The sequence below is a fragment of the Lepidothrix coronata genome, unplaced genomic scaffold (assembly GCF_001604755.1).
Source record: "Lepidothrix coronata isolate B3197 unplaced genomic scaffold, Lepidothrix_coronata-1.0 Scaffold116, whole genome shotgun sequence".
NCBI lineage: Eukaryota > Metazoa > Chordata > Aves > Passeriformes > Pipridae > Lepidothrix > Lepidothrix coronata.
Genome location: NW_016690296.1, coordinates 2218538 through 2227574, shown reverse-complemented (window position 1 = coordinate 2227574; position 9037 = coordinate 2218538). Strand labels below are relative to the sequence as shown.

General features: G+C 42.9%; 1 long non-coding RNA gene across 2 annotated transcripts; it reads left to right on the top strand.

The window, feature by feature from the left end:
• On the top strand, positions 1–2884 carry LOC108502324. 2 transcript variants are annotated; one of them, XR_001876461.1, is made up of 4 exons: positions 1–471; positions 784–937; positions 2334–2426; positions 2775–2884. It is a non-coding gene; the product is annotated as an uncharacterized LOC108502324 (long non-coding RNA). The 2 variants fall into 2 exon arrangements; XR_001876460.1 differs by having other exon boundaries at positions 1–937.
• The last annotated feature ends 6153 nt before the right edge of the window (positions 2885–9037 follow it).

The following is a 9037-nucleotide window of genomic DNA, read 5'->3' as shown; positions in this document are numbered from 1 at the left end:
TCTTCTCTTTCCTTGCTTCTTTCTTGATGCTTTGGGTAGCTTAAAGCTGGGGGGATTGGATTTTGATTTAAGTGTTGTGGATTAATGTGTGCTGGGTCTGTACTGTGGTGGAATGTTTTGTCTGGATTGTGTGGTGCCCTTTTGAACTGTTGCCCAGTTCCCTTTTTTCCTCCCCTAAATTATCAGTACAGGTGCCTCTTGGGAACAAGTGTGTGGGTTATTCTCTTGATGCTATCTCAAAGAATTAAAGAACTCTCTCTCTATATATATATATCTATTTTAAAGTAAAACTCCTGGCTAAGCCCCTGAGCTTGTGATTCTGGGTCTGGGGTGTTACAAGTGCGTACATGAACACAGAGTTGTGACTGCAGAGCTGTAGCAGGAGTTAATTTTCATTAATTTAGGGTTGTGTTTTGTCTTTTTAAGCTGCCGAGGTCTCAAAGAATCACAAAACTCTCAGCTCTCATCCTGGTAGGTAGATTGTGTAGAAATCATCTCTGAAATATTTTAAACTCTTCTGAATAATTAATTATAGTGACAGATTTTTCCAAATGGACTCTCAGTGCAAGGTATTCTATTGCATTATTCTCCTACAGAGATTTCTAGTTTATTTCTTTGCACTCTTTATCTTACATCATTCTGTGCACATGCTGTTACTTTTTTTTTGTGCTGCTTCATATTCCCATTATTGCTTCTTCCCTTGGTCAGGCCATTCCAACATACACATTGCACCTGCTTAGATATCTTTAAAACTACCTCTACAAATCCCTAAATCCATTACAGATGCAAACCAGAGCCTCTCAGCGAGACACTCTGTCTTTTGGACACCAAGTTGTCATCAAAAATCTCACCATCACTTCTTCACCTGCTCATGTGGTGCCCAGCTGTGCCTTGTTGGCCCTGCACTTGCCTGTTGTATGAGATTTGCTGCTCAGAGGTGAGATTTCCAGTTCTGAAAAACTCCACGTCAATCTCGAGTTGGCCCCTGTGTTTTCTTCCAGAGAATTAGGTTTTAATTGGGGAGAGGGGAAGGTTTTAGTTCTTCTTCCATGTGCCTTGAAATACAAGTGGGTATTGTAAAGAAAATATAGCTGCATGAGGAAGCAGAGTGGTTAGAGTGAAAACTTCCAATCACTCTGGAAGCCAGGATCTTTACATGTTTTACATTACAGTTCACTATGTTAGCACTTGGCCACAATGCTGTGCAGCTCCTAATGCATCAGAGTTATGGAAACATCTGGGCTAAATAGCTTCATGCCGATCCACTGAGAAAATCCACCAAGGATTCAATACTTTTTGAGATATTTCATTTTCTATCTAGGATAGTAGATTGCATTATGCTTATATACCGATTTATGAAACACACAGGAACATCTTGTTTCTCTTTTTTGTTGTTTCTCTTAGTCTTTATGTGCCTACAGGGCACATCTGTGCTATTTTATTAAGAGCTACGTTAAGGCTGGGCCTTGGGTGGACACAGTGTGGGAGAGGGAGCAAAGAGGTTCCTTTTCCCTTTGCGCAGCCCATCCCAAGGCTGCCAGAAATTACAAACTCCTCCAGAGCCAGGAGTAATCCTTTGAAAGAAAGATGTTTCTGCTGCATCTCTCCCCTGCTGGCCAGGAGAGCTGGCTGACCGTGTGGGAAAGTACCAAATTACCCTGTTGCAGCCCAGCCAAGGTGCTCTGGTTGGAAGCCCCTTTTGCTGCAGGCATTGCTTCCCACACACTGTCTGTCCCTGGCACGCCCTGTGCTGGGATTCTGCAGGAGCAGCACGTTCCCTGGCATCCTCTGATCTCCAGGGATGCTGTTCTGGGGACACCCAGCTCTGCTTTAGTGTGTTTGTGTCATGCTAGTACAGTAGCAACCACTGAAATCTGCTTTTAGATCTCTTGTAGGGCACACGCAAGCCCTGCTGACTGTGAGATCTGTAATGTTGTAAGTTGATCCCATCTGCTGTCACAAGGAGCTGTTGGTTTCCAAAACTTCCCTGCCTCTCTGAAAAGTTTGCATCCTGTACATTGCTCTGCTACATAACCCTTATAAAAACCTGATAGCGAGTATGACTTTGACCTGTGCCTTGCAGGTCAGTGTTGTGCGTCTAAATGTCTTGAATTTTAGTCCAGCAGAGGATCCATGTGGGGATCTCTCTGACAGCACATAAAATAACTGCCATTAAACTTTTATTATTGGGCAAAGCCTACATCCCTCTTCTTAAAGAGGTGAGGGATTGCTACAGACCGTTCCTTTTCCCCCCTGGAAGCATTCAGGTACTGGATATATCTTTTAATTGCTTCCTCCTGGCTCTGAAAGCTTAGCCTTCATCTGGTGTTCAGGTTGGACTTCAAATGAGACGAGGAGCTGGAGAAGAGACATCTTGTGTGGAAGAGGCTGGACTGTCCTCGTGGACTTACCTCCCAAGGTTGCAGGTTTGTTTAAGTTTACTGCTTGATCAGGACTGAATCCCAGTCATGGACTGCAGATCTGCAGGGCTGAGGACACAGAGCTAGTCTGGTATGAGGATGACATCTTTCCACGTGAAGAAGAGAATGCTGTCATCCTTGTGTTTCTCTAAGTTGTCAGATAAAGCAAATTCAGCCATGCTTGTGTAGCATGAAGAATACATAATCGTTTTTTTAGGTCAGATCCTCCAGTTTTAGTCACACTTGAGAGCAGTAAATTAAACTGTTTCTCATGGTGGAAGTTTCTGAATAGTCTGATACAAATTTTCTGTGCCCTCATTAAAGGGATGATTTTCACCCACTGTACTGTTTCAGGCTGATGTGATAAACTCTGGCTCTAATGGAAAACCAGTTAGGAAGCAGAAAGAGGAGAGATTGCAGAGCTGGGGGCAGCAATACCAGCTTGTGACCCAACACTGACCTGCTGCAGTGGGTATGTGAACTATGACTGTTGCATCCTTCCTCCTAAAGGAACTAATTTTGCAGGATATAAGTAAGGACTCGTCTGTCCTTGAGGGAGACCCCTCTACGTTGTGCTGACTTGCTCTTCACCAGGCCAAAGAAGTGTAGCTGTAGGTCAGGAAATGTTCAAGGCAACCCACAGTGTGGGGAGTTAATCTATTTTATGTGCATATAAAAAGCTTTTATGGGGATCATTATCAACACAAACTGTTGTCTGATGTGCACTGTAAATAAAGTTGTGTGAATCAGGGCAGCCTGGACTCCTCCTGAGCAGTGGGAGACAGTGCAGTTCAGCACTGAGACAGGAGTGCTGTAGCACTTCAGGTCACTGGGAACTTCCCAGCTCTAAAAGAAGCCCTAAACAAAACTGTAAGAACTCTGTGATGAGCCCTCTGAGAGTGGGAGCTTCCCAGAGTACGATGGGATTTTCTGGGATGAGAACAAAGCTCCTCTGTCTGAGCACTGGGCTCTCCTGGTGCCTAATCTGAAGCTGTAGACTCGGCCCCAACAGGAACTCGTTTCTCTGCTCTGTGTTCCAGCTGCCAGGCACAGTTTGTTGACTTTCCCCTCAGCAAACCTTGCAATGTGTATCCTAAATAAAAAAGTCTCCTACAAACTTGTGAAGATGAAAGACACCACTTCCTAAGTCTTCCACCTCTGAGTACAGGAAGAAAGAGCCAACGTGCAACCACGGTTATATTTAATGCATAGTTGCCAAGTACTCTGAGAATATATTGAGGGGTGCAGTATAATTTTTGTGTGCACTGGAACGTGGATGTGCAAAGCTTCCTTCTGTGACTGGGGTTTGCAATGACTTAGAATCTCTTAAAACATTTTGCCAAAGTGTAGGATGGTTAAGAAAAAAATCATTTTGTTGGTAAAAATGCTATTTTTCTCTCCTCTTTTGAGGTCATGGGCCACCATGAAAGCACATCTCCTAAATCAAAAATTGCAAGTTTTATCCTTCCCTCTGTTTTTTCAACCTCCTTTAATTCCTTTCAGAAACAAAAAATAGTCATTATTTCATTTATTAAAGTCAAGGAAAGCAGTTTGGCTTTTCTTTTCCTGCCAGTTTTAGCTGCAGTACAGAATGTTTCTGACATCTGCTTTCCCCAGAGTCAGAAAAATCACAGAATGATGCCTTGCAGCTCTCACTTGTTCTTGGGGCACCCATGATCTCAATCAGTTTTCTCTGGAATTTGCAGATGGAGAAGCCGTTGTATGGATCAGTTCTTATTTAGAACTTATCAGTTTTTATTTAGAAATATTTATTCAAGCTTTTTCACTTTTTTACTATTCTACAAGGTCCCTGCTGAAATTGGTACAGTGTTTATTTGCAATGTTTTGGAAAATATTACATGTGGTTTGTTTATCTTATAAGTATTTTATTGAGAAGAAATAAAGTTGTCATCATGTTGAGTCAGTCATCTACGAGCAAACTCTTCATGGGCATTAGTTTAGGGACCAGTTGGATGGTGGGATGTTCCTGAGAGAGTCTCTCTCAGAGTGTTTTGTGGTGTGCAGCAGAAATCTGGTGTTGAGAGAGAAACAGTGTGTCCTGCTTCCTTCACTGATTTCTTTTCTTCACCCTGTAGCATTGAGTGGGTTCTTTACAGCTGGCAGGAAGAAAACCCCTTTGCTTCTTGTTCAACTGTAGTGTCTTATGTCAAAACTGATATTCCTGGAGAAAGGGGACAGTTGCTCCAAGCTTCTCCAGGCAGTGTAGCACCAAGGTTGTTCTCATGGAACCTCCACATTCACGTTGAGATACATGCTCTGCATTCTTTGCTTTCCTAAGGGCAAGAACCTCCATGGGAAGCTGGGAAAAAGAACTCGATCCTACAGTTCAACAGATTCAGCCAGTACTTGCCATGCCTTGAGATGGCATTTCCACTGGAACGCTGAAGGCACCTCAAGGTAGGTGGTGATTGTTACTTCTGTTTCACAGTTGGTAACACAAACTCACTGGAGGTTTAAGTGGCTCACCTGGAGATCAGATAATAAATCCAGGGCATGTCAAACACCCAGCTCCCCAGCTCTCAGCCTCTGGCAGCAGAGTTTCATTTAGCAGTAAAGAAAAAATATCTCCAAACTCTCCAATTAGTCATGGAAGGAATGAATGTGCAGGAATCTCCTTCCCTTTCAATCACACAGTTACTTTGCAGTGATGGGAAGCTTTGCTTGGGCCTGAGTTCACAGGGAGAAAGGGTGACTGAGGTGAGAGGTGTTCGAGCAGCTGAGCAAACCTCACATGCACTTGAAATTACTGCAGGGTGTGTAAGTTCATAAAAGCCTCATAACTGTGAGGTTTATTAGCCAGCATAATCATTTTCCAAGGGAAGCAGGGCGAGGTGGGTGTTAATTAACCCTCCACTGTACCGCATGTGCTGTAACACTGGAGAAGTAGATTATTTCTCATTTTTTTTCTGCATGGGATTGACCCACACAGTCAGATGAAGCAGAGACTTATGTGGCTATAAAAACAAAGCAAGAACACAAAGCAAATCAAAACCCACCAGTAAGACACTAGGGTGTGTTATGCTGAAATGCTTCTAGTAGAGATAACTCATTATTAATGCTCTTGCACACAACAAGGGAGCCTTTGGGGAATGTTTGTCTGGGTGACTGTGCCATTTTTCTCCTTGACTTGCAAGAAAACTGAATTCAGACTGGAGCTTATTCAGAGAAATGAGCGTGGCAGATCAGGGGAATGGATTTCAAAGCAAAATCTACAACTTCTACTTGGGATGGAGTGATTTATTTTTCTTATTTGAGTTTTGCTAGGAGGTTGATCTCCAAGAGCATGACTTTTGTGGTTAGAGTAATATCCTTGGTGGGCTCTCATGCAGCTGGCAAGTACAATTCACAAAAAGGTTGGATTTTACAGATTTTTTTTTTTTTTTTTTTTTTTTTTTTTTTTTTTTTTTTGCAGGAGAAGTAATTTTTTCCACAGGACTCTGAAAGAATTTTATAATGCGTATAAATGGAGTTTATTAAGGCTTTGGCAGATCAGTGACCCATGCTAATTTGTAAAACTCATAGCAAGTAGTCGAGTTTAGTATTCTTGGAGAGGAGGATTGAGAGGTCTGGGATTAAAATCCATTGATGTAACAGGTTGTGCGCTTTTCCTGTGTGTAACACAAAAGTTGTGTTTCCTTTCAGGAAAAGACAAGGCATTTGTCATTTAGGAAGGTGATTGCCAACCTGGTTATGTTACCTGAACAAAGGGGTTTCTCCTGGAGCTGAGTGGATTCACTTGCTAGTTTGGGAGACTGCGGGCTAATCCAGGACAGGGCTTTGGACACGTGGGATATCGGTGTGATTTAAAGGCCGGGTATTCAGTAAGTTTTCCTTGGGACGGGAAGCAACAAGGCAGGTATGGCCCTTAAGAATTGTTTGCAGGCTGAAGAGATTTCAAGTTTACCAGAAGGTGTTATATCACTCTATTAATTCCAGAAAGTTTCCAGAGAGTGATGAGAGACTTGACAGCAGAATACCAGGAATAGCAATCCAGATAAAACAGCCCTAGAGTCCCCTTTCTGTGTTTTTACCTTTCTCTTCAGCATCTGTGCTTTTCCCAATGAAATCCTTGTAAAGGCAAGGTACAATAGACAACGATCCCTTGGTGGCAATGTTTCTCCTCCTAGATCTTGAAGGAAAAGTAATTTTGGCTTCCATAGTTTATTTACTGACATTGCCAGTGCTGCTTGTAGAAGACCATAACAATATAGCACCGTGAGTAATGGGGCATCTGGGGGAACAAGATGCTCCCAGCAGGATGGCTGATGCCATGCTGCAGGAAACTTGAGAGGCTCTTCAAATCATCACTTGCTTTTCCCCTGTATGACTTGCTGCTGTAGAGTTTCAAGATTCCCTTTGAATGGTCTTTCATTCCTCTTTGTGTCCTGTGGGAGACCAGAGGCTGCTTTATGGAGCTGGTCTTTATGGGGAGACTCAGTGGTGTCTCACTAGAAATAAGGTACCAGATGCCATTGCACAAAGATGGATTTCAGAATTACGTGGATGCAGTGGATGATAAATCCAGGTAACAACAAAGAAACATTAATAACCACTTGGTATAGAAACCTACTGAACTGACTCAGTCTCCTTCAGTAAAAGTGAGTGTGGTCCATAGATTTTGGTTATTCCAGCAAAGCACAGAGCTTAGTTTATCACATTTGCAGTTTCATCCAAACTTGCAGAAAGGTTTCTTGGAGACTTAAGCTTATACATCAAAACAAAAACCTTGAAAGATTCATGACTTTACCAGTATTTTTTTCCCCATTCACTCATTTCTGTCCAGATACATTTTTTTCCATCAGCTGAGGACAGAGGCAGATGGATTGGTATCCCTAAACCAGGAGAGGCTGTGATGGGTGTTCCCCTCCAGCAGGGACCTGTGGTTCTTGGCAGCCCCGGGAAGGAAAGGGGCGACCCCAGCCAGGGGAAGGGTTTCTGCTTTCAGTGCACCAGCCAGATTTTGGGCCCTGCTGCCAAGAACGCAGATTTTATTGGTGCTGCAAAAAGAAACTCTGTTCAGGGGGCTTTAGTTTCAATCCCAGTTTAATTCAAGTTAATGCTGCAAAGCATACCCTCCACTGCCCTAGTGCCATTTCACAGCCCCGGGTGGAGCTGCCCTTGTGCAGCGGAGTGGAAATGGGTTCTCGGTCTTCAGGGAGTCAGATTTATTGTACCACATTTGATGCACAAATGGGCAAATTATGTGGGTGGGGGAGAGATGGGGTAGTGAGAGGAAGGGCCTGGGATATGGGAACTGGTTTCAATAAGAGCCAGTGTGAAATTTCATCCCCTTCTCAAGAAGAAACCAGCCTTTTCAAAATCTCTCCCATTTTTCCAGGCTTAAAGTAAATAAGTAAATAGCTCGTTCTCCCACTTGTTGGCTTCAAATGGAACCCAGAACCAGGGGGTACAAAGGAGACTGAAAAAGCGTTTATTGGCTTGAAAGAAAATATTTACAGATGGATCAGGATGAGGCAGGATTGGTTCTTAAGAATTCCCCCGTTTGGTTTCTGTAGCAGAGGAAGCAGCTGAAGAATTTTGTTCACCTATTCCTACATTTGCTCTATCCCAAACAGCTATGCCAGGTGCTGGAATGAAGAAATACTTAATTACTGAAACTTCCATTTACATTAGATCTAAAAACCTCACTTTGTTACTTTCTTTAATTACCCAAGCCAAAGAAACACTACAGAGTGTATATTCCATTAATTTAGGCTCTGAGTCAGCAAGGTAATTTAATTAAGCACGAGTGTAATTCACAGCACATTAGAAGTCCCACTGAAACCTACTTCTGCTGTTCTGCAGTTGTTTCAAAGCTGGTTTTATTTCTTGACGCTCCAAGACAAGCCAAGCTTATTTTTTTCATTTCAGCTCCAGTTGTGAGCAGGGAAGAAAGGCAATTTGAGGTTAAGTGGAGAAAAATTTTACGGAGTGCTTGGGGAAAAGCTGAATTTGAAGTAGCAGAGAATGCAGAGGAGCAGAGCATGTGTGGGCTGGGTGTTTCTCAAACTGCAGGTGGATGCTCATTGCTGTGTGCCCAGTTCCCAAGGCATTGCTTGGATGGGCCTGGAAAGGAGGTGACAGGAGGCCACTCTTTATTAAATATCTCAGGGCTGGGCTGTGTTGTGCCCCTCACCAGAAGTACAATGATAAAAACTTCTTTTTTGAGTGGTGACAGGACCTAAATCTCTGCCTCATTGCTCACCTCGCTTGCTGGGGTAGCTCGAAATGACCTGGAGAAGTCTCGCACTGTTATCCCAAGAAGGCTGATGAAGCTGTGGCAGAGGAATTGCCTGAATGAATTTCTGCTAAAGAGTCCTAAGGAAGCACTCCCCTTGGCATCAGCTTGGTTGGAATATGTGTTTTTAAGGTCCAGCTTGCTCAGAGTGTGGTCCTGCTCACGCTGAATGAATCACTCCATTATGTCAAAAAAAATTACGACTGCATAAATTAGAAGAAACTTGGATCCTGTGCCTTTCTTTCAAGAAATTGTGAATGCAGTTTTGGGAATTGACAAATATTTGGAATATAAATTGAAAACACCAGACAAAATTTTTTATTTCTTGTTATGGCAACAACAATGTTATAACTCACTT